The sequence below is a fragment of the Somniosus microcephalus genome, chromosome 2 (assembly GCF_052327205.1).
Source record: "Somniosus microcephalus isolate GS21.2 chromosome 2, FLI_Smic_1.0, whole genome shotgun sequence".
Taxonomy (NCBI): Eukaryota; Metazoa; Chordata; class Chondrichthyes; order Squaliformes; family Somniosidae; genus Somniosus; species Somniosus microcephalus.
In genome coordinates, this window is record NC_140988.1 from 259655997 (window position 1) to 259675402 (window position 19406).

General features: G+C 44.5%; 1 protein-coding gene across 1 annotated transcript in view; it reads right to left on the bottom strand.

Moving 5' to 3' along the window:
* The window catches only part of ipo11 (importin 11), an 880228-nt gene that overhangs the window by 359212 nt on the left and 501610 nt on the right, over nucleotides 1-19406 (bottom strand). The gene's annotated exons all lie outside the window — the stretch shown is intronic.

Genomic DNA, 19406 nt, shown 5'->3' on the forward strand with positions numbered 1-19406 from the left:
CACTCAAAAATATAATGGGCAACAGGACATCACAGTTGAAACTGCCATACTTAACCAGTATGGATACAATTTCCCCTCCAGCAGTAGACTCACCCTATTAAGTAGATTAATTGCCTGGATTTTGCGGCCAGCTGTGAACAAACGGTGCCAGCCGTACATTACACTTATCCACAGACTTTCTCTGCCAATGCCTTCAATTTAAAATTCTCATCCTTGTTTTTAAATCATTGCATGGCCTCCCCCTTCCCTATCTTTGTAACTTCCTCTGGCCCTGCAACACCCCGCTCCCCCACAACCAATACTCTGCTCCTCTGATCTTATATGTGTCCCACCCCTCAACATTGGCAGCTGTGTCTTCAACCACCTAGGCCCCATGTTCTGGAATTCCATCCCTTAAACCTCTCCACCTCTTTTAGGGTGCTTGGAAAGCAAAGATATCTTCCTGTGGAGCCTTAGGAAGTGGTCGCATAGAAGGGTGCTCGTGAATATGGTTATGCAAATTTAAATGGAGGGAGAGGTTTATGAAGAGCAAGTGAGCGGTGAATTCAGCAATTAGGGGACAAGGGAGTTGTGATGGAGACTAAAATCATAAGGATGAGGAATCACACTGTATGGAGGCTGAGGGAGTAAAGAAGGGAGAATTTCGAGGTAAATTTTGGGGTGAGGATTGGTACATAACGAGAATTTTAAAAAGGAGCCAAGAGACAATCCCAAGCATTGTGAGACAGCCTATTGGATGTACCACAGTGTAGCTTTAGTTTGTTCCAGAGTCAGGGCATGTTGAGACTCTGGAAATATGCTGTCACTTTCATTTTGATGTGCATACAAAACTGCATCAAAGCTAGAGTGGTAGTATTACTGCATTATAACACAGTCTGTAGTTGTGAAAAAGAATGAAACTTTTTCCCACACGTATATTCCAAACCACATGCTTCTGAAATCGTAGGTTGCTAGCAAAGGAAAATCTTGCCCCATCTAGAATTCTGAGTCACAAACCTACTTTTTCAGCACACAAGAAAACACAGACTATAAGGTCAGCACCCCGTTCCACAAATGAAGATGAATGAGCATGCAGCTTCACAGTTTAGGTCACTGAATCATGCGTTATTCACACCAAGTATCTTTTTAAATATCATTTCATCTGCTGCAGGAGACAACAAAAGGTTTGTTACTGTGCCCTTGGTTAAGAATCTGTCATACTCTTTTTAACCAGTCAGCTGGAAGTCATCACAACTTCACTTGAAACGGTAAGACTGGTGAGCCCTGTCAAGACAAAGACCAAAAAGAGCTGTCAGCTACTCAGTGATCTGTAAACAGTGGGATCCTCCAATTCCACTTCCATGGTTTCTTACTGCAAATCATAGAAAACCTATCAATAACACTTACAAACAAAAAGCAAACATGTCCTTCACCATATTCAGGTCTATATAATTCTGACAAGAACATTCAGCTGTTAGAGAACATTCTTATTTTCATTTCTATTTGTTAAGTCATGTGGAGATTCACTATTTTTGGTCTCCTTCTCTGCAGGGAACCACTCCATTAGTATCAGATATAGTAGCATCAGTCAGCAGCTCCATTGGGTGTCCTGTGGATCAGCACTTGGCCAATTCAGGGGGCCAAATGGGAAATAGCAAACCAGGAAAGACAGTCTCCTTTAAATCACACTCAAGTTTTGAAAATGCATTTTTACAAGTCAAATAAACAAAACAGGGCTAAAACATATACAAAAAATGCTTCGTCTTGTGTCTTTCCAAGTCATTACAGTAAATAAGTTGACGAATTCAAACCAGTTTTAGTTATATTTTTCAATGGTTGTCAAATGTGAGAAATTAAACATTTTACCATTTTCTAAGTTCAGTTACATGACAAGTCATTAATTCGCCTAGTAAAAATTAGTTTTTTTCCCCTAAAACAAATTTCAAGCAATAAAACAAAGTGAATGCCACCGTGTAAAAATAATTACAATATAACGGTTATCTGCAAATTGAATTGAAGGAACAAGGCATTTTCATTTGGTATGCTCAAGTTAATATTTAAAAACCATAAGCGGAAACTCCATTACAACAAACTACATTACAACAAACTACATTACTGGCACTTAACCATCTGCTTCCGTTTGTGCCTCACCTGTAGAAGACAAATAAGAAGCTGACCCACAAGAGGACTATGAAGACAGACTTCTGTATACTGCCGTTGGAGTGTTCACAGCTTTATTTGAAAAAAGTTTAATTATTGGAAAAATCTATGGGATATGTAAATCTTCCTTAGACTGTACTGCACTGCACTCAAACTAGATGCATAATTAGGTGCAAAATGGGAAAATATCCATAACCCAGTCATCTGAAGGATAGAAATACAACTCCAAACAGATCGAGTTTTAGCACTAACCAAATAAGGAAAGGAAAAGAAAAGAAAGAAAAAAAGAAAAGGGAAAAAAAGAACTTGCATTTATAAAGGGCCTCTCATGAGCTCAGAAAGTCCCAAAGCACTTTACAGCCAATTAAGTATATTTGAAGTTTAGTCACTGTTGTAATGTAGGAAACGTCACAGGTCATTTGCGCACAGCAAGGTTCCACAAACAGCAATGTGATAATGACCAGATAATCTGTTCTTGTGGTGTTGGTTGAGGGACAGCGGGGAGAACTCCTTGCTCTTCTTTGAAATAGTCCCGCGGTATCTTTTACGCCCATATGAAAAGGCAGACCCTTTAACGTTTAACGTTTCATCCAAAAGACAGTGCAGCACTTCCTCAGTACAGGAAACTTTGGTTTATCCGGAGGTTGTATGTCCGGAATACTCGATCTAACGGCAAAAATCAGGAGCCGTTTTCTGTAATCTCGTTCTTTTTTTTTCCCCCCAGTCAGCCACTGCAAGGTCTGTAGCTATAGCAACAGCTTCAGCTACAGACGCTTGCAGCTGCAGCCGACTCTTTAGAAGCTGTTGCTAAGCAAGTGTTTGTTGTCAGATACGGAGATGGAAACCTCCATATGCTTCAACATTAACTTTGTATGTCCGGCAGTTTTGATAGATCGGCAACACGCCGGTCCCGTCAGTGCCGGATATCACAAAGTTTCCTGTACCGCACTGAAATGTCAGCCTAGATTATGCGTTCATGTTTTTGGAGTGGGACTTGAATCCACGACCTTCTAACTCAGAGGCGAGAGTGTTACCACTGAGCCACGTCTGACACCTATATGAATTCAGAAATGCAAGATTAATTTACCGGAAAATCAAGCTGTCTCAGGAACAGACTGCAGTTGATGCAAACAATTAAACATTATCTTACGGAACTCGGTAGTGCAGTGGGCAAGACACTCGTCTTACACCTTTGGAGCCTGGGTTCAAATCCAGCCCAGACCGATGGGATGAAAGTTTCCTTTGTCTGAAAATTGTACGGGTCCGATATGAAATAAAATGAGTTTGGCATCATCTCAATCCAGTTACGATCATACAGCAAAAAACAGCTTTCATTTCAATACTAACTAGCAAGAGGCTGGTGTGGAAAAAATGGGGGGACAAAAAGTCAGAGGTGCAGTAGGAGGTTGAGATGTGGGCTGAGGCATGTTACTGAGGTAGATTAGAGGGAGCTTATTCTGCTATACCTGATTTGTGAGTGCTTGATGCCAACATTGGGTGCCTAAAACCAGAAGGTTCCCCAACGCTAACAGCTTGCATTTATATAGCGTCATTAACATAGAACATTTTTCAAGACACTTCACACAAAAGGAGAAAAGAAAAAGGAGTAAATAAAAAGAATGGACACCAAGCAATGTTCCCCCGAATTTGTTTTGGGTGCGCGGCCCCTTCAAAGTTTCACAGTCCGGCACCGGGACCGGCCGCGCATCTTAGAGGGAACGCTGACAACAAGCCATGGTGAAGAGTTTACAGTGTAGAGAAAGGCCATGGCAGGATTTGAAGGTGAAGACGAGGATTTTAAAATTAATGTGATGACAGAGAGGAAGCAGATATCGGTCATTGAGGATGGACGAGTAGCTCTCAAGTTGAGATAGAAAACAGAAAGCTGAGTTTTGGATAAATTTGAGTTCATGAAGGATGGAGGGTGGCAGATTGGAGAACAGTGAGGAGGACATTAGAGAAATCAAGTCTCGAGGTGAAAAGGGTATGGATGAGGATTTTAGTGACAATGGGGCTGAGGAAGAAGCAAAGGCAGGCGATCCTGTGAAGGCAGAAGAAGTAAGGTGGAAAGGGTGTAGTGTTTGAAACTCAGCTCTGGTTAAGCAGGACGCCAAGATTTTGCAGAGTCTGGTTCAAGTGGCTTGGGGCATGGGGTTGAATCAAAGGTGAGGGAGCAAACAACAGCTTTAGTCTTCCCAATGATCAGCTGGAGGAAATTGTGACTCAAAGATATGTCATTTGGACAGTTTGACAGAATGAAAGTGGCCGAGGGGATAGTTGTGTATTATCAGTATACATTATGGATATCACTGTGCTTTTACGGGTATCCAGAGCAAGAAAATAAGACATTGCCCGAGTTTGAGCTGGGAGACGAGCTATACAAGGTCCCACAGACTTGGACAACAGATGAAAGGAAATGGAGAAGGATGATACAGTCAACTCTATCAAATGCTGCAAAGGGGTCAAGGAGGCATAATGTAATACAGTCACAGAGAAGTTATTAGTAACTTAGGCCAAGGCAGTCTCAGCATTGAGAAGGACAGAAGCCAGAATGAAGGGATTTGAACAAAACTTTTAGGACACATGGGCACAGAGATGGGAGGTGATAACATGGTTGAGAACAGTAGAGAAGGGAGGTTAGAAATGGGGCAGTAGTTGGAGATGACAGATGACTTGAGGTTGTTTATTTTAGTATCAGGTGATGGCTGCACAGTGCCTCCACCTCCAGAGTGATCCCACCACCAAACACATCTCCTCCCCTCCCAGCATTCCGAAGGGACCGCTCCCTCCACGACACCTAGTCCACTCCTCAATCACCCCCAACACCCTCTCCCCTTCCCACGGCACCTTCCCGTGCAAGCGCAGGAGATGCAGGTGAAACAGCGATTTACATGTACTTGCAATTTAGTATACTGTATTTGCTGCTCACGACGTGGTTTCCACTACATTGGGGAGACCAAACGCAGATTGGGTGACTGCTTTGTGGAACACCTCCGTTCAGTCCATAAGCGTGACCCCAAGCTTCCAGTCGCCTGTCACTTTAATTCTCCGCTCCACTCTGACCTCGGCCTCATCGTGCTCCAACGAAGCTCGAAGAACAGTACCTCATCTTTCGATTAGGCACTTTACAGCCTTCTGGACTCAACATCGAGTTCAACAATTTCAGACCATAACCTCTGCTCCTATTTTTTCCAGATGGCAGCTGTCGATGATTCTGTCATTCCCATTTACACCTCTTCTAGATCCATCTTTTGTTTCTTACTTGTCCCATTACCATCTCCTTTTCTTTGTACAATCATACCTTTAATCATTCCTGCTTTTGACCCTATTGCAGACCTTCCCTTTTGTTCTTTCCTCTCCCCCCCCCCGCCTTTCCCTGCCCCTGCACTTGCTTAAAATCTGTTACATCTCTGACTTTTTCCAGTTCTGACGAAAGGTCATCAACCTGTTAACTGTTTCTCTCTCCAAAGATGCTGCATGACCTGTTGAGTATTTGCAGCATTTTCTGTTTTTATTTCAGAATATTTTCTTAATGCTTGAGAGACTAGGAGCTGTGGAACAGCAAAAGGATTTTGGTGTCCAGGTACACAAATCAGTAAAAGCTAGTGCACAGGCACAAAAAGTAATCAAAAAGGCTAATGGAATGTTGGCCTTTATCTCAAGGGGGTTGGAAATCAAAAGTGAGAAGGAAAGAAAGATTTGCATTTATATAGCGCTTTTCACGAGCACCAGACATCCCAAAGTGCTTTACAGCCAATTAAGTACTTTTTTTTTTGAAGTGTAGTCACTGATGTAATGTAGGAAGCATGGCAGCCAATTTGCACACAGCAAGCTCCCACAAACAGCAATGTCCTTAATGACCAGATAATCTGTTTTTGTTATGTTGATTGAGGGATAAATATTGGCCAGGACACTAGGGATAACTCCCCTGCTCTTTTTCGAAATAGTGCCATGGGATCTTTTATGTCCACCTGAGAGGGCAGAAGGGGCCTCGGTTTAACGTCGTTCGAAAGATGGCACCTCCGATAGTACGGCACTACCTCAGTACTGCACTGGAGTGTCAGCCTAGGTTTTTGTGCTCAAGTCTCTGGAGTGGGACTTGAACCCACAACCTTCTGATTCAGAGGCGGGAGTGCTACCAAATGAGCCACAGCTGACCAAGTGAGGAATTAATGCTTCAGCTGTACAGAGCCTTTGTCAGACCCCATCTGGCGGACTACCAGGGTTTAAAGGGTTAAATTACGAGGACAGGTTGCAAAAAAATTTGACTTGTATTCCTTAAGTTTAGAAGATTGAGGGATGATCTAATGGAGATGTTTAAAATGTTAAAGGGATTCCATAGGGTAGATAGAAAACAAAACTAAGGATCTTATTTATATAGCTGACTGGGAATAGTGAAGCTTCAAACACCAGAGTAAAATTACATATATATATTAGAAATGTGAAAGCCACTATAAATACAAGTTCTTTCTTTCTGTTTATATATTTTTAATTATGAGAGAAATGGGAAAATTAAATTTCATATATAATGAATCAGAACTGGTCTTATACTTTTTTTTCCCCAGTCGGCTTATATAGTTCAGTTCAGTTCAGTTCAAATGCTTTATTGGCATGAAAGTTTACAGAGAACCATAGTCTAATAATCCTCTTAAATGAAGAACTTTGGACTGGGCCATTACCTTAAGCAGAACAATCCCTGATCGCCTAAACTCTGCCGCTATATTTGACTAATTCTTTAATTAAAGACTGGTCTTGAAGGTCTTTCTCAGACAACGTGCTGAAAATGGAATTATCTATAGAGTCTAGTCCTATCCAGGCCATCCATCTATAGTTAAAAGTTGGTTTAATTCCAGAAACACTTAGTTCGAAAGATGAATGAAAAGCAAACTGATACCATATGTGGAAGTATGGTGTTGCACAAAATAATTGCAATTTATATCCCAGATAATTCCAATAATTTTCTTGTCTTTGTAAAAAGTTATGAGGACATGGTGAAATCCCACTCTGCCCTAGCTATGCTCAGAGTAACTAACTGGTGTGACGCAGCTATGAGCACTGGTCCGTCTCAAGCGTGAGGTTGCCCAGTCCAAAAAAATAATTCTATATGAAATACATAGTTCTGACGGTGCACTCTCTCACACTGCAGGAGTTTCTAAATTACATCTCAATATACAATGCTGATTAGTGTCACAGATTCCCTCAAAATCAATCTTAAATTTCCTTGAACCGAAAAAAATAATCTTACAACCAATAGAGTTTTTCATTTTGACGTGCTTAATGATCCCCTTATACTGACTTGTTTGTACTTGAAGTACTATGCAATATTTAATATAAGCGCAGAATAAAATTGCTGCTTAAGCCTTTGGAGTGAGAGTAAAGAAATATATTAGTAGGGTTAAGCAAAGAACACTTATCACAGACATCATGTCGTGTTGTTAAAGGTACGAGATATCGACATGATGATATTTGGGGTCAGGTGCAATGCAGAGGCAAGGTAATTCCATAGACTTTCAGAAATGGAAGATGAAGATGTGGTTATCCAAAGAGCTTTTTGCTAGACAATTTTTTAATATTTCAGCCACTAGCCCTACTAATGTTTTCCCAGTAGGCTTCCCAGATCAATTGTCTAGATTTTCAGATATGGGTGAGGTTTTCACCTGAATGGGTAGAAGTGGATCTTAGAAAAACCAAAATCAAACGTGTTGAGTGTCTAGTGCAGATTTGAATGTGTGCCAGTGGAGTGAAATTTAAAGGAGAATTAAACAGGAGTGTCACAATAGAATGACAACAATTCTGAAAGCTTCTGGCAATGCTCAAAAGATCTCAACTCATTAGTAGCCTTTTCCAAGGTAGGAGAGAGAAGATGAAGACTGCAGTGGCCCAACCAAACAATGAGTTACTGATCTTGAAGAATGCACTGATCTTTATTGAAACATGCAGGAATTCAGAAACGCAGGTCAGAGTGGCAATGGGAAGGGATGGGTTAAAGTGACGAGCCACAAACAGATCAGATCAGACTTCTGAACGTAACAGATTTGGTGAGCAGTGAATACAGTAATACTAGATTAGAGAAGGTGCATGTGAATTGCTGTCTCGTGGAAAGTGTGTTTGCGGTCTTAAACAGTGGTATGGCAGGAAGTAAATGGACAGGCGTTTTCATAGTTTCTTCTTAGTTAGGATGGTTTGCATACACATGCCAACCGAGAAAACTGGCGAAAGCTGACCGACAGCTTAATAAGCTGACAAACAAAAGGACACAGCCCAAAAATAGCTTTAAATATAGCTCTTGTGACATGTGAAAATGAGTAGTTAGACTAAAAGTGCAATAGGACACAGGCTTGGCTTAATCTAAACTGCAAGTATAACCAACATTCCACCATACAACCATAGATGTTTACAGCACAGAAGGAGATCATTCAGCTCATCAATGTTTGTGCTGGCTCTTTGATAGTGACATTAGTTTTGGATTGCTTGGTCATGCTTTCTCCCCATAGCCTTGTATCTTCCTCTGCTTTGAAAAATTTTCTATTTTCCCTTAAAAGATAAAATGGTCTTTCCCTCAAGCACTCCGTGGCAAAACATTCTAGATTCCAACAATCCTCTGCATAAATTGCTCCTAACCCCTCTCTTCATACCCAGCGATAATTTTAAATTGATGAGCCTTCGTCACTGACTCACCAATCAAAGGAATTAGTCTTTTCCTATTCACACTATCAAAACTTTTCATAATAGTGTTGCCTGCTCACTCTATCAAACTTTAAACACCTCTATGAAATCTCCTTTTAGCCTTCTCTGCTCTAGTTAAAATAGTCCTAGCATCACAAGTATCTTCTCATAACTATAGTTTCAAATGCTTAGCATCATCCTGGTGAATCAATCCTGTAGTCTCTATGGCTATGGCTTTCATTTCCTTTCCACAATAGAATGCCTAGAATTACACACATTACTCTAGCTATGGCCGAGCCAAAGTTTTGTATAAACTCAATTATTACTCCTTTGCTCATCTGCTATATGTCCTTATTTGTAAAATCCAAAATGCTATTGGCCTTTTTATGGCTTTATCTACCTGCACTTGTACTTTCAAGGAATTATATATGTGCATCCACATGCTTCAATGTCCTTCCATTGAGACCCATTCCTTATTTTTCCTCCCAAAATGTATTAGCTCACACTTATTCACATTAAATTGCATCTACCATCTGTTTGCCCTTCTGCTAACCTACCTATGTCATCGTGAAGTCCTTTACAGTCTACCTTGCTGTTTGAAAAACCTCCTACTTTTGGGTCATCACCAAATCTCGACATTGTGCTCCTTTTGCCTAAATCCAAACCATCTGTATATTCTAAGAACAAAAGTGGGTCCAGCACTGACCACTGGGGTACACCAGTTCTAATCCGAGCAACACCCGTTTACCCTAACTCCTTTCTGCCGTCAACTAACTTTCTATCCATTCGGTTACATTTCTTATTATATATCATATCCCTGAATTTTGCGAACAAACTTCCTTATTGAATGCCTTCTGAAAATCCACACATACTACATCTATTGTTTTCTTTTTATCGATCCAATCGCTCACTTCTCCAAACAAGTCATATCTGTCAAACATAACATACAACCTTTCCTTAATTAACCCATGCATTTCTAAATACATATTAATTTTATCTCAAATTATGGATTCTAAGAGTTAGCTTTTAAGAGTTTGATGTTAGACGAACTGGCCAATAGTTACCCAATTTTATCCTTTTCTCACTTCTTGAAACAAAGACGTTCCATCACTTTTATTGCAGAACAAAAAAACAAAATTAAAAAAACATGCAGCTTTCAACAGTAGTGGATGTAGAACTTACTGAAAAGAAATTTGAGTGCTGATGGCATGAAATTCATTTTATAAGGGGACTTGGGGCATCTCCAGAAAACTGATTTTGACCCTTTATTTGATACTAGCTGAAGTGCCCGGCAGTGCCGAGGGATTTTTGAGGGCATGTTGTTGTTGGAAGAGAGAGAGAGAGAGAGAGAGAGAGAGAGAGAGAGAGAGAGAGAGAGAGAGAGAGCGCGCGACTGGGGGGGAAGAGAGAGCGCGACTGGGGGGGGGGGGGAAGAGAGTGCGCGACTGGGGGGGGGGGAAAGAGAGTGCGCGACTGGGGGGGGGGGAAAGAGATAGAGCGATGGGGAAGAGAGCGCGCGACTAGGGGGAAGAGAGAGCGCGACTGGGGGGAAGGGGGGAAAGGGGAGGGGGACGAGGGGGAGGAAGGGGAGGGGGAGGAGGGGTGGGGAGGAAGGGGAGGGGGAGGAGGGGTGAGGAGGAGTGGAGGGGAGGGGAGGGAGAGGAGGGGAGGGGGAGAGGAGGGGAGGGGGAGAGGAGGGGAGGGGGAGAGGAGGGGAGGGGGAGAGGAGGGGGAAGGGGAGGGGAGGGGGAAGGAGGGGGGGAGAAAGGGAGGGGAGGGGGGGAGAAAGGGAGGGGAGGGGGGGGAGAAAGGGAGGGGAGGGGGGGGAGAAAGGGAGGGGAGGGGGGGGAGAAAGGGAGGGGCGGGGGGGGGGGAAGGAGGGGGGGGGGGAGAAAGGGAGGGGGGAGCCAGCAGACCCTCTCCCCTCTGCCGGCGATGGGGGGGGGGGGGGGGGGGGGGGGGGGGGGGGGGAGGGGGAAGGGGGAGGAGTCCCCGAGCCCCGCCCCCGATCTCCGCCCTCCCGAGCCCCGGTCTCCTGAGCCCCGCCCACCCCCATCTCCCGAGGCTCGCCCGGCCCGATCTCACGAGCCCCGCCACTGCCCCCCCCCCGAGCCCCGATCTGCCGAACCCCGATCTCCAGAGCCCCGCCCCCACCCGAACCGGCTTCAAGAGCAGAGACGCCGCCGCGCAACCTAACGTGTGAGCCCCGGCCGGACTCAAGTCGCGCGCACTGACTCCTGCCCCACCCGCCTTTACTAAGATGGCGGCGGGTGGCGACGCTCGGCTCAGGCCCGCCCTCTCCAGCCTTCACAAAGATGGCGGCGATCGTGAGCCGACAGGAGGTGCCTAGCTCGGGCGTGGCTGGGCAACAGAGGCCCAAGCTTACAGGCCTGGAAAAACGGTGAAAGGTAGGAAAATTCTAGATGTTAGAGAAAAGATTTACAAATTAATTAACTTTTTTTAAAAACAATTTGTGTTTTAAAAGCAACTTTTTTTTTTGCTGGAAATGTAGATTTGAAAAGAAACACACAGAAAGTGGGAAAAAGAAATGAAAAGTTTGGATTCAAGATGGCGGCGACTCACCTCGGTTCAGAATGCTAAGGCCCGCCCCCACACGCACCGATTGGTCAACCGTCAGGTCACTGAACTGTAGGATTGGTCAATCATCACGTCACTCAACTGTAGGATGGCCCGCCCGCACACACAATGAACCCGCCCCCGCTCGATGCAAATGAGCGGATAATGAGAGGAATTTTGAACGTTTTTTGGATACCGTCGGCACAATTTTTGTCCGACTGTCGGCACAATTTTTGTCCGAGCAAAAAGTAAATACGCCTACAAGAGTCCCCTAATGATGAGCTATCTTTTGATATAACATATGTGTAGGTACGCTCTATAACTTTTGATTGTATAGCCGGCCAGACAGAGAGACAGACAGAGAGACAGACAGAGAGAGACAGACAGACAGAGAGACATATCCTTTTATATATATAGATATTTTCTGACATTTTGGAGTTGACTGTAATTCTGTCATTCAAGCCAAAAGTATTTTCTCCTGGGGTGTTGGGGTGGGTGGTTTACAGTTAATTTTAAATATGAAAATAAAATTGGTTATATAGACTTCAATATAACTTTACAGGGCCCAGTAAATCTTACCCCTCATATACATCATGAATTTGTGAACTAAAATCTACAACATGCCTACAATAATCCTTCACAAAACAAAACTGGTACACCATCACACAGTCCCTGTCCCCGTGGAAGCCCAGTGTTAGGTGCAGGATTACACAAATTGAGGATACACTGATCTATTTTATGGAGACAACTTTTATTTTTAAGTAGCTACATAAAGGATAAGGGTAAGTCAGCATCATCGAAACAAATTTATAGAACCGAGTTTTGACAAAGGGGCACATCCAAACATTAACGCGTTTTTTTCCCGGTTTAGATACCAGTTGCTCTCATGTGCCTTTCAAACATTTTCTAAATCATGAAGACAGAAATTACAGCTGGTGATAATAGTAGACGAATGCTGAACAAGATCATATGAGATTCCACTCTGCTATTTTAACAAAGGGGTTAACCTATTTAAAATAAATGGGTTAATGTCCCGCATTAAAACAGCCGAGAAAGGATAGCCAATGGAATGCGAAAATTGATCATAAAAACAGTTACACATATTCTTACAAGTAACATGGCATAGACTTCACGGGGTCGATTTTCGTTCAGGTGCGGGGAATTGGTGGTTTCCCCGAATTTAGTGATTCCGACACGATTGTAAATGGGTCTGTGAGATTGATGGAAATTTAACACAATTGGCCAATTGATTTCCAGCGTGTGGGAAGCCTTGGCAATTGAGTATTTTCAATCAGAAAGTTGCAGAATATGACATCATCATTGCTGCTGCTTTTAAGGTTCACAGCAAGCCTTGCTTCCTCTGCAGGCTTACAACCTTCCACATTAAGATGGCACAGGAGCCTGCAGGAGGAACGGCCAGCAGGAGGGCCAGATCTGCGCTCAAATTTGATGAGGCTTCACTACAGGCATTATTGGATGGTGCTAGGGCCCACAGGGAGGTCCTCTTCCCTTCTTCAGGGAGGAAGAGGCCTCCCAGCCAGACCAAGGCTGTGTGGCTAGAGGTGGCAGGTCAAGTCAACTCCTTGGGGCTAACACGAAGAACGTGGTAGCAGTGCAGGAAAAGATTCCATGACCTTCTTCACACTGGAAAAGTAAGTACTGTATGATGTTTCCATCACCCTCAATCTGATCCCCATTGCCTTTCCTCACCAGCACTCAGCTTTAGCAATCTCTTCCTGCACATCCCACTAGACACTCACATCCATGCACCCTTACCCATTCCCTCTCTCTCTGTGCTCACATTCATAGAACTATGCCACCATGCAGCCCTCGCACTCCCTCTCACTCTGATGCTTTCAACACAACTGACAACACACAGGGAGGGCCCTTGGTCTTGCAACCTCACTCCATCTTTGTCTCCTTCTAAGTATCTACGCTATGCAATCTCTGCACTCACTCCTTCATTCTCACTCAACCTCCACTTGTCTCCCTCATTGCAGGAAAAGAGAGCTCACAACAGGAGAGAGCGAGCCAGGACAGGAGGAGGGCCGCCCTCATTAGCCCAGCTCACCCCCTGGGAGGAAGGCGTCCTGGAGATTGCCAGGGCTGACCAAGATGTGGACGTTGGGGAAGGACAGGCAGGAGCATCCCCGCAATCTGGTGACAGAATAGTTTTCCATCTCTCTCATTGGCATTGCATGAGTCGCTGATAATGGTTCTGAAGCTACATCATATGGACTTATGATCATCTGCAGAATGCAATGTGCATGTAACCTTGGCATCACATCTCTAACTTTTTCCTTGACTCCCCCACAGGACCATCGAGAGCCCCCGTCCCCACTCTGCAGCAGGAAGAGCCCGAGATGCCAGACTCCTCAGAGGAATCTGCAACCTCTGAGGGCGCAACGTCATCAGCAATAAGCGCACCTAGCACCAGCGCAGACACTCGCACCTCAGTGGGACCTTCGGGACATAGAGTAGAGTTGTCACCTGGTGTATCACAGCTCACAAGTGAGCATCAGCAGATTGTGGAGACAGGGACAGCAGTGGAGAGTCCTCGTCGGAGGGCGCAGGACTCTGCCAGCTCGGCTCAGCTGCATGTCGACCCTCTGCCTCTGGGTCCATCCGTAAGATCAGAGGTGATGGAGCTCCAGGCACAGATGCAGGAGTCTCTGGCAGGTTTTGTCTCTAGGGTCGCTGCGAGTGTGGAGCGAATGGAGGAGTCCATAGTGAACATGAGCAGAGCCTTTGTGGAGTCATTGGCGCATGAACACATCACCACGGAAAGGATGGCAACCTCCGTGGAAAGGATGGCTACAGTAGAGGAGAGGATGGCTACGACCATGGAGGAGCTAAATCGCCAGTGTTGAAAACATGGTGAGTGTTCAGAATAGACTGACATCTCTGGAGGATCGATGGTCAGCTATTGAACAGAGAAACCAGACCTTGATGGCAGGCCCTATGAGTAGGACTGCCATTGTAGAAACGGGTCCCCATGGCCCCCCTGATGTGCAGCAAGCTGCTCTCAAGCCACTTGCAGGCACTGAGAGGGACCTGACTCATGAGAGGGAGGTTGGTGGCAGACCTCAAGAAAGTGGGGGCTCCTCTCCAAGCGCTCACACTTCCATGCCACTGCAGAGCCCTCGGTCAGAGCCCCGCCGGAGTCCACACCCAATGGAGATAGAGGTCTCAACCCCTGCACAGCCGCAGGAGCAGCAGACTGCTGGCGAGCCCTCACAGGCTCTCCATCCCAGAGGACGCCCGCCAAAGGTGTCGAGACAGGAGCAGCAGGAAAGTGAGCAAGGGGCCTCCACATCTGCTGAAGCCACAGGGGAACCACTATGTAGGAGCAGGCGTAAGAGGAAAATAAAGCACTAATAGTCACAAGGGTAGTCACTTGGGTGAAATGTGTTTATTTTAAAAATGCCATCAGTTGGTTATTGTAAATAACATTTCTGATGGCAACTTCTGCAGTTGTGGCGTGTGTCATTTCGTGAATGGGGCTGGAGGTCCTCTAATGCCAAGAGGGGAAGGAAAAAAAAGGCCTCCCATGCTTCTGGTCGGTGCCTCAGTTGAGGAAGCGCTGAGTGAGGGTGGCGAGAGGGGTCTCGCAGGAGGTCACACCGGAGAAGTGTGTGAGGTTCCAAACTCCCACAGCTGTGGTTATGCCTTCTGAAAGTTCCCCCAAGCCTGAGACAACAAAGTCTTGCCACCTGCAAATGATGACTGATCAAATATCCTCTTTAATGTTGGACCTGCAGCTGATAGTCAGCAAGCCAATAGTGTTCACGCCAGGTTTCACAGGCGTCATCCCCACCAGGCACGTTTTGCATGGGAAAAGGGTTAAACAGGCAAGGGCCTGTTAAAATGGGATTATAAAGGCCAATCAGTGCTGCTTAAGGGCCCGAAAGACCAGTCCTGCCTGTTGCAGGTGGGACTGATTCATGTCAATCAGACACACCTAGGTTAAAATGGCGTGGAGGCGGGAACCAGGCCTTGGTGGGGGAGGGGGGTTTGAGACCCCTAGGTTTTGTGATTTTAACCCCCCGCACGCCTAAAAGCCCGCCTCACGGCCCAATGAAAATCAAGGCCCACATCTCTGAATAGCTGTACAATCTGATTTGGAAGAAAGCTAAAATTGCAACAGTCTGTTACCTGCTATTATCATCAAAAGTACTTTTGACCCAATATTACTCTTAACTCTCAAAAAAAAATGTATCATCTTGCCCTGGAAATGAAAACTATTGCATTGCACTCAATTAAAAAAAAGATAAAATGTACAGAAACACAGCTTGCAGAAATGGGGGCTGGAATTTTGTGCTCTCAAGTGGAGCTGACTGCAGGCAATCTATTGATTATTCAGGTTACTCCTCAGACATCTCCATGGAAGTTGAATGCTCTAATATAGATCGCACATCGCCTCTCCCAGGTCACAAATTAATCGCCGCCATCAGCATGTAAACAAACTGAAAGCTGCTTTCAAGGTTACACAATATGAGCACTACCACTCACCCAAAAATAGGCTAACTGTCCAATTAAGTTATAGCAGTACATTGTCATAAAGTCCTAAATATGGGGTTCTCAATGTATTTCAGTAAACCATTCCAACCTCATTCCCTGTTTAATTTCCAAACCCTGGCAATTCTACAAATGAAGTGACAGAAGTGTATAAATAAAAAGTCAGTTCCTGTATGCACAGCAGCCCAAACATCTTCAGCTGCTCTGTTAATGACCTTCCCACCACCATGTTAGAAGTGGGATTGTTCACAACTCCTCCAACAATAAGACCGCTCATGTCAGTCTAGAACAGGACCTGGACAACATCCAGGCTTGGGCTGACAAGTGACAGGTAATATTCGTGCCTCATAAGTTCCAGGGAATTGACCATCCCCAACCAAAAAAAAAAAAATTGCCAGTTGTAGATTTTAAGGACACAAGGGTGGAGGAAAATTGAAGCCATCAGTTTTCAACTTGCCTGCGCACCAGTCTCTTTTCATTATCATCCCCTCTTGCGTTTGTGTGTCATGCTGTACTCTCCCCTCCCATTGTCCTTTTTTTGCTGGCACTTAGATTGTCATAATCCTCATAATCCTTTGTGCAATTGTTTTTTTTTTGACCCAGCACTATCACTGGCACCACCAGGTCTCTCGATGGCAATCTTCATATCCAAGGCATTTGAAAGAGGACCACCAATGGAGGCTGCACGAGAGGTGCTCTACGCCACCAACCGGCTCACCCACATCTACTGACAGAGGTGAGCATACCTTGCTTTGGCAGATAGTTAGCATCAATGGAGGAACCTAATCTCAGAAGAAGCTGGGACAGCAGTCCTGATGGCAGTACTAAGATATTTGAATGCCTGACTAATCCGTAATGGCAGATGCTTTGTTTCATCTACTTGGAGATTATTGTGGGGAACCATCTACACATGGTACAAGTCAGAGAGCCAACTGCAGAGCTGTCCCATCTGCTGAAAGGACATCTGGATCTGCCATGCAGCCTGAAACTCGGTTCCAGGTCCTTCCAAGCTTTTTTCAATGCGGACCAATGGGGCTGGTGCCAAGAAGAGGCACATTGGACAACCCTCCTTGTATCTGCCCATGCAGCATAATTTCCACTTCAGTGACCATCAAGCACTGGTAGAAGCAGAATCCATGATCCTTTTTAAAAAAGGATGAGGATAAATATATATATTTTTTTAATTAAAAGAGCATGGTGAAAGGGCAAAGGAATGGGACTAAGTGGATAGCTCTTTCAGAGAGCCAGCAAAGACATGATAGGCTGAATGGCCCCCTTCTGTGATGTAAAATTCCTATGATTCTAGGGGAGCTCCATCACTTGCCTACAAACTCATGTCTCCACCTTCAGTTTCCTGTCTCTTCCATTTTTGCCTGGTCACTTTTTAATCCCCTGCTTCTTCAGCCTTGACTAAGATAAAAATAGGATGAAATATGGTCTCCAAAAGCTTTCAGCATGTTCGTCCTTTTACTGCGTCAGTTTCCTTTGATCATCCCCAGCCCTTTAAATTTTACTTCCATGCAATTTTCAATCGCTGATGTGCTCCCTCCGCTCAGTCAAATCTTCACCTGGAGCTGAACGTAATTATTATGATAATAAGCCAATCTCAGAAAGTCAGATGCAAACAGCACACTGCCATTTGAGTCCAAGTAAAACCCATTTCGAACTACTGGGATGTAAGCTACACACATTGAAAAATCTAGGCTCATAGGTTTTAAGACTTGAAATAAAAACCTACGGTTCAAATACTTTTTTCCTGCGTACTATGCCCAAATCACCTTCGCTCTAACGAAGAACAGTAACTAAGCAAATCCTATAGGAATCCAACTCACTCTGAGACTATTTTGATAACTGCAATGTGCTACAAAAGCAGAGACAGAAAATACAGCCTCTCCATCTCTTCCCTCTATCCCAGTCTATACACTGCTGCTTAGAGTCCAAATCAACTTCTTGCATATCTAGCACGTTCTTTCCACCTGACCCCCTTAACTGGTTTCATTTCAGGGATGAGGGATTACTGTTACGTGGATAGACTGGAGAAGCTGGGGTTGTTCCCCTTAGAGCAGAGATGGCTAAGAAGATATTTGATAGAGGTGTTTAAAATCATGAAAGGTTTAGATAGAGTAAATAAAGAGAACCTGTTTCCAATGGCTGAAGGGTCGATAACAAGAGGGCACAGATTTAAGGTGATTGGCAAAAAAAGAGGTGACATGAGGAAAACCTTTTTACACAAGTGGTTAGGATTTGGAATGCACTGCCTGATAGGGTGGTGGATACAGATTTAATAGTCGCCTTCAAAAGGGAATTGTATAAATACTTGAAGGAGAAAAAATTGCAGGGATATGGGGAAAAGAGCGGGGGAGAGGCACTAAACTGGATTGCTCTTTGAAAGCGCTGGCGCAAGCTCGATGGGCTGAATGGCCTCCTTCTCAATGGCCTTATTGTGCTGTCCAATTCTATGATTCTAACCAATGCATCCTTAAAAGGGACAGCCTTAGAAACATATCCTGCTGGCACTCAATTTCTGACCAGGGTGGAAAAGTTCTTTGTTGAGCTAGATTATCCATGCCATGACAAAAATCAACCTTAAGCATTGTTGTAAATTTTCCAAAGCACAGTGCTGCTAGTGGGATCTCACAAACAGCCAAGAGGTGTTAGATAATCAGGTGCTTGACCTGGCATGCCCAATTTTCTGACTAGTGAGTTGGACCAAAAGGGGAGACCATGCTGCCAAAATATATGGCCTAATTTTAGCATTTAAATAACCTGAATTTTATCCCTAACCATATTCTACATGTTTTGGCAAAGCACTACCCACAGCATGAGCTACATCCACAACAACTTAGTGCACCAGGGCTGAAACTAGCTTTTTTTAATGGAGGTAAGGGGGAGGGGGGCGGGAGGCGAGGTATTTTCAGATACCCTTGGCTGCATTTTGCCCCACATGAGTTGGTCTTGCTGAGTATTTTTTTCTCCCCATACATTTCTTCATTATTTATGGTTTCTACTGGCATTGACATGGCTCCTCACAAACACATGAGGATGGGTATTTCTTTATGGGTTCCAAACATCGCATAATTCAGATGAGGAAGAGGAGTTTGTGAGAAACCAACAAATACAGGTGCAAATGGGCTTTAGGCATTTTGGCCACACCCATCGCTGCTCCAGCACCTGCATCTGGACAAGTCAGGACTCCCGTCTTCACCAGCTCCACTTCACAAGACAGGCTGTTGTAGAGTGATGCCATCTAATGCCTCATGATCTGCAAACATCTGCACAGTTTTTACTGGATGGAGGGTTCTCATGTGCAAAGAGTCATGCATTAAACCAATGTTCAACAAGTGAAAGTCTCTGCTCTTAGGTCCATGTGGTACCTAGCCACAGAATTATCCCCATCAATGGCCGCTGTCCAGGAGCAGGAAACAGTCCATGGTGGCTGCATTTCTGAAAGGAGAGAAACTCTGGGGTTGGAGGAGAAGAAAGGCAATTGCTGTTAGAAGATCGGA